Source organism: Fukomys damarensis, unplaced genomic scaffold, assembly GCF_012274545.1.
Source record: "Fukomys damarensis isolate Sample0158 unplaced genomic scaffold, DMR_v1.0_HiC HiC_scaffold_15, whole genome shotgun sequence".
Classification (NCBI taxonomy): domain Eukaryota; kingdom Metazoa; phylum Chordata; class Mammalia; order Rodentia; family Bathyergidae; genus Fukomys; species Fukomys damarensis.
This window is the reverse complement of record NW_022900927.1, coordinates 63,782,828-63,787,609: the sequence shown is the minus strand read 5'-3', so window position 1 is coordinate 63,787,609 and position 4,782 is coordinate 63,782,828. Positions and strand designations below refer to the sequence as shown.

At 44.1% G+C, this 4,782-nt stretch overlaps 1 protein-coding gene across 2 annotated transcripts in view; it reads right to left on the bottom strand.

The window, feature by feature from the left end:
- Nucleotides 1–2,987: 2,987 nt before the first annotated feature.
- CUNH12orf75 (chromosome unknown C12orf75 homolog) overlaps nt 2,988–4,782 on the bottom strand; it is a 15,386-nt gene continuing 13,591 nt past the window's right edge. For both annotated transcript variants that reach the window (XR_781652.3, XM_010631318.3), the window contains one exon: nt 2,988–4,065. The gene's annotated coding sequence lies outside the window, so the exon portion shown is untranslated. The remainder of the gene's footprint in view (nt 4,066–4,782) is intronic.

Sequence of the window (4,782 nt, the reverse complement as noted above, 5' to 3'; positions counted from 1 at the left end):
ACCCTCCCTTGTTTCCCTTCCCATTTGAGTAAGTTCTTCCTGCCTCCCAACATCTGTCCTCCATTCTGCTTCCCGTTTACCCTTTGGGTTTCTCATGCAAGGGAAACCATACCCTATTTAAGCTTGTGATTCTGATTTACTTCACTGAAGATCATGGTCTTGAGGTGCACCCATTTTCCTACAAGTGACCCAAGCTTCTCTCTCTTTATGGCAAAGTAGTGTCCCCTTGTAATGGTTTTATAGAAAAAATACATAGGAGAAACATGTGAAACCATACAAGGGCCTACTTACTAACACCGGTTACACTCAGCGCTGAGATTGGCCGGGCCCTGCCCTGACGGAATACTCCAGACTTGTTCATTGCCTGTGCACCTCTGCCACACCTGAAAACGCCACACATCTTGGACTATAGGTGACATGGGGGAGCCAAAACATTCACAGAGCCAGGCCTGCCACAGACAGACCCACAAAACGGCAGCCGGGAAAATGTCAGTGCAAACCTGTGAGGTAAGGGAAGGACCCAGCGTGTGACGGGGCTGCTCCACTCTCACGGCCCCCAGATGGCAGGAGCCCCTGGGGCTCCCCTCACCCACACTCCACCTACCACCATCACCTCCCACCCAGCCCGGCTCAGCTCCTGAGCTGAGAGGGATCTGGGCCCCTGCCCCTGCAGTCCTCTGCGTGATCCAGTTTAGACCCAGAACGTCTCCCCAAGGCTCCCAAGTGTGGAATGCGACTGGATCATGCGGCACTGGGTCATGGATTCTCCAAGGAGGAGTCCAGGAACAGAACACACTGGTTGGAGGTGGGGCCTGGCTGGAGGTGGTTCCCTGGGGCTGTGGTCTGGAAGGGTGTGTCCTCCTTCCCGCCCCTCTGCCACGCATGCACTGGAGCTGAGGCTGTGAGCCACGAGAAAACCCTCCTCCAAGCTGTGGCCACCAGGCATTTGTGTTTGGCTGTGCTGGTGACAGCAAAGCTCACTAGTACACTGCCAGATGCTGCCGTCTCCTCCTGTCTATGGCTGGCTCTCTGGGGAGCCTCCTCACCTGCCCGTTCTGACCTTCATGTCTCTGCTCTGTGCCAACTTTGGCCACGTCCATGCAGGCTCCCCCACAGTTCTGAGCAGAGTGGTCTTCCAGCTGTGCCTAGCCACCAGTGCCCCCCAGGGCCAGCAAGAACTCGACCGGCGATGGCCAGTGAAAGAACAAAAATCAGAACAGGGAACTCCAGGTACACCAGTTACCAGAACGTGTGTCCTCGTGTGTACTGCTCAGTTCCTTGGGTGCACTAAATTAAGTGAACATACATGAAGAAAACTAAACTCTCTCCCGGGAGTGAGTTCCTCACATAATGTTCTAACCCCTGAAATTCTTCAAAACTCTGGACATGGGTACAATACTGCTAGTCATAGCTCTCACTTGTGAGACTGAGACTGTATCTTCTACCTCCTCAAATCTTAGCAATTCAGAAATGAGAAAGCAACTCCTCACTGTACTGACTTCGCATCTTCTGTCTTCACTTGTCTCTCCAAAGCCTGGTCCTCATCACTTTTGAAAGCTTAGTTCACCAGTCCAGCATTCCTCAGAAATGGCCCCCCTGGGCTGGCTGGATTGCTCAGGATGTTTCTACATTCGAGTTTCAAGCAATGTCCCCCCACCTAAATTCTAGCAATCTTTTTAATGCAATCTAAGTGCCCATTGGCTTTGGTTTCTTACAACAATCAGTCTTATTGACCATAAGTTCTCTGAAACTCACCTATTTTTTAAGTAATCTTGCAAAGAAATATACTGTTTGGAAAGGTTTAACTCTGGAATTCCAGAGACTTTACTCAGCTCTCACTTTTCTTCTGAAAGATCTTTAAGTTTGTTCTCTAAACTGTTCAATCAGGAGTTTGGCAGGGCTGAGGATTTGGTTCAGTGGTTCCACCACCTGCCTTGCAAGCGCAAGGTCCGAGTTCGAACCCCGGTACCAAATAAAAAAGTCTTACAATGCTTAATATTAAGAGGATAATCATTTACCTGAAGACGTGTGGGATGTATGTGAGAATCAAAGAGGTCTAAACATAAGTGATATCTAGATGAAAGTAAATGTTAAGAGTTGCCATAATATGGAAGACACTTTATTTATAATGAAATTCAATGACGTTTTAGAAACGTTTTTCAACTTTTTAATTGGGTTTTTAGAAAAGGAAACCTACAAACTTCATAGTGGAGAAAGCTGAAAGAAGTCACCTAAGTGACTAAGGTTAATGTCACCAGTAAAGAGACGTGATAGTCTCACAGGTACTATTATTATTACATGGTAGGGGGGAGATTACATTTCTGTGGTCCTCTCCCCCAGAAACCTAAAGCCCCAGTCCAATCATAAGGAAACAAATTCAAATGGAGGGACAGTCTTCAAAATATCTAAGCAGCAGGCTTCAAAAGCATTAAAAGTCATGAAGAAGCAAAAAAGGCTAAGAAACTGTCAAGGGAGGAGAAAAGGAGAACAAAGTTTAGCAGACTGCAATGCAATCTTGGATTCAATTCCAGGACCCTAAAGAAGAATGTTAGTGAGGGCTGGAGATCTAGCTCAGTGGTTCTGCTGCTGCCTTGCAAGTGCAAGGTCCTGAGTTCAATCCCTGGTACCAAAAGAAAAGGATATTAATGGAAAAGCAAATGGAATATAGTTAAAGGCTGTATTTCTAGTTAGTTTTGACAAATGTGCCATGGTTAGCAAGACTAACATTGGGGGAAGCTGGGTCCTGACATACAGGAACTCTCTGTACAATCCTTTCATGATTCCATGAACCTAAAATTGAAAACTGAAAGTTTTCCAAAAACTCAATCGATTTGGTATCTCCGAGCTAAACTGCTGGTGACCCATCTAAATGGCACTGTGGATTTGTGGGTATGAGTTCGGAGGACCTGTATCGTAATTCCTTAGTCATTTTTATCTTTCACTAATTTGATGTTCTTATGGTTATTATATGAACCAAAATCAATAAGGCAATGCCTTTCTTGTGGCAAGACATTTTTATTTCCTTAATTTATGATTACCTCTATATATTGATATAGTGTGTCTATAGATCACAGTGCCATGTGTCACTCCTCTCAAAGTGTTTTTCAGAAAAAAATTAAGAAATTCTGGTAAGGAGTAACAAAAATGTTTAATTGTTGAAATACATTGGTAAATTGAGTAATTACATTGCAACAGTAAATAGATATGTGTCATTAGTAAATCGAGAACTTTCCAGATATCCCACTAACCACCTATCCTAAGTCCTTGAAAACAGTACAGAATTAATTTGAAGAGATGCCAGGATTACATAAGGTAGAATGTGCAACTCACTGGCTGTGAAATATTTGTAGCTAAAAAGCCTTTGGCCAAACAAAGCAGGGATTTCATCAAACGTGTCTAGTGCACACAAACTGGAAATTTAACAGGTTTACTTTTAAATGCTGTAACATGATACATCATTTCTAATAGTGAGAATTCTGACATTTAAATACAATTTGAAAACCAAATAGTAAAAAAAAAAACAACCAGGAAAGAGTAAGAATCCAATTTTACAGCTAAAAATTAATGTAGAAATAGTGAAAGATAAGAAGCAAATATATTACTGTAGGTAACTCATTTATACTGTCCTTATTATCTTAGGTTATAAACAGAGTACGGATTCTGTTATATAAAAATTATCAAAACAGCATCCGGCGAAAGACGAGACCACCAACTGGACTGAACGGTCAGGGAGCACACCGAGGCCTGGCAGCCAGGCGGGACGTCACGGCGCATGCGGGACGTCAAGGCGCACGCAGGATGTCACAGCGCACGCACGACGTCACGGCACGCTGGACCGTCACTGTGCAGATGTTGCTCCTCCCTCACAGGGGACCACAGATTGTGTCAGAAATGAGCCACTGCCAACCAATTTCCTTCCATTACGACAATGCTGAACCTGTGCCATGTTTTCAGTACAGTCTTAGGATTGGGGCGCAGGTGGCGTCAGCTGTTTGCATTGCCTTGGAAATGTCTGTGCACATTACAATGCCACGGAGCCAGAGTCCTTCTGAATCGACCAGCAAACTACGAAGAGAAATCAGAAGGGAGAAGAGCATCAGCAACTTGACAAGGTACAACTTTGATAAAAACACATCAACTCTAGCCTAGAAATGATTCACTACTTTAAGTGAAGTACATATTCACCATCCGTACAATATTTATTTTAAGATTTATTATGTGGTCAGCATGGTGCTGAGCACGGGTGATATTTATATAAAGAGATAAAGCCAGGTGGAGAGAGGCTTATAAATTCAATTAAAATACAGCAGGACAAGCAGGGTTCAGAGCCAGCCACATGCATGCCCACACTACCAGTCCCTTCTCCACTCAGTCAGGACCAGGGAAGGTTGGGCCACACAGACTCGTGACACCTCTGTGAGCAAGGACACACTGCACCATGACGTAAGTAATTTAAATGCTGAGGTCATCCCAAGTCACCAAATCAAATTAGAACTTAGGTCAGTGGGTGAGTTCAGTTCACAGACTCTACAGGTTGGTAAAAAAAAATTTTTTTAAAAAGTCGAATACTTTCCATAGTATTTTCCAGCTAGACCTGGTGCTGCATGCCTGTAATTCTGGACTCTTGGAGGCTGAGGCAGGAGAATCACAGGCTTGAGCCCAGGCTTGGCAACATAGCAACTTAGACTCTGTCTCAGAATTTTTAAAAAAACTGTTAAAAGGCTGAAAGGCAAAGGCCTTGGGTTTAATCCCCATGACATCAAAAAAAAAAAAAAAAAAAAA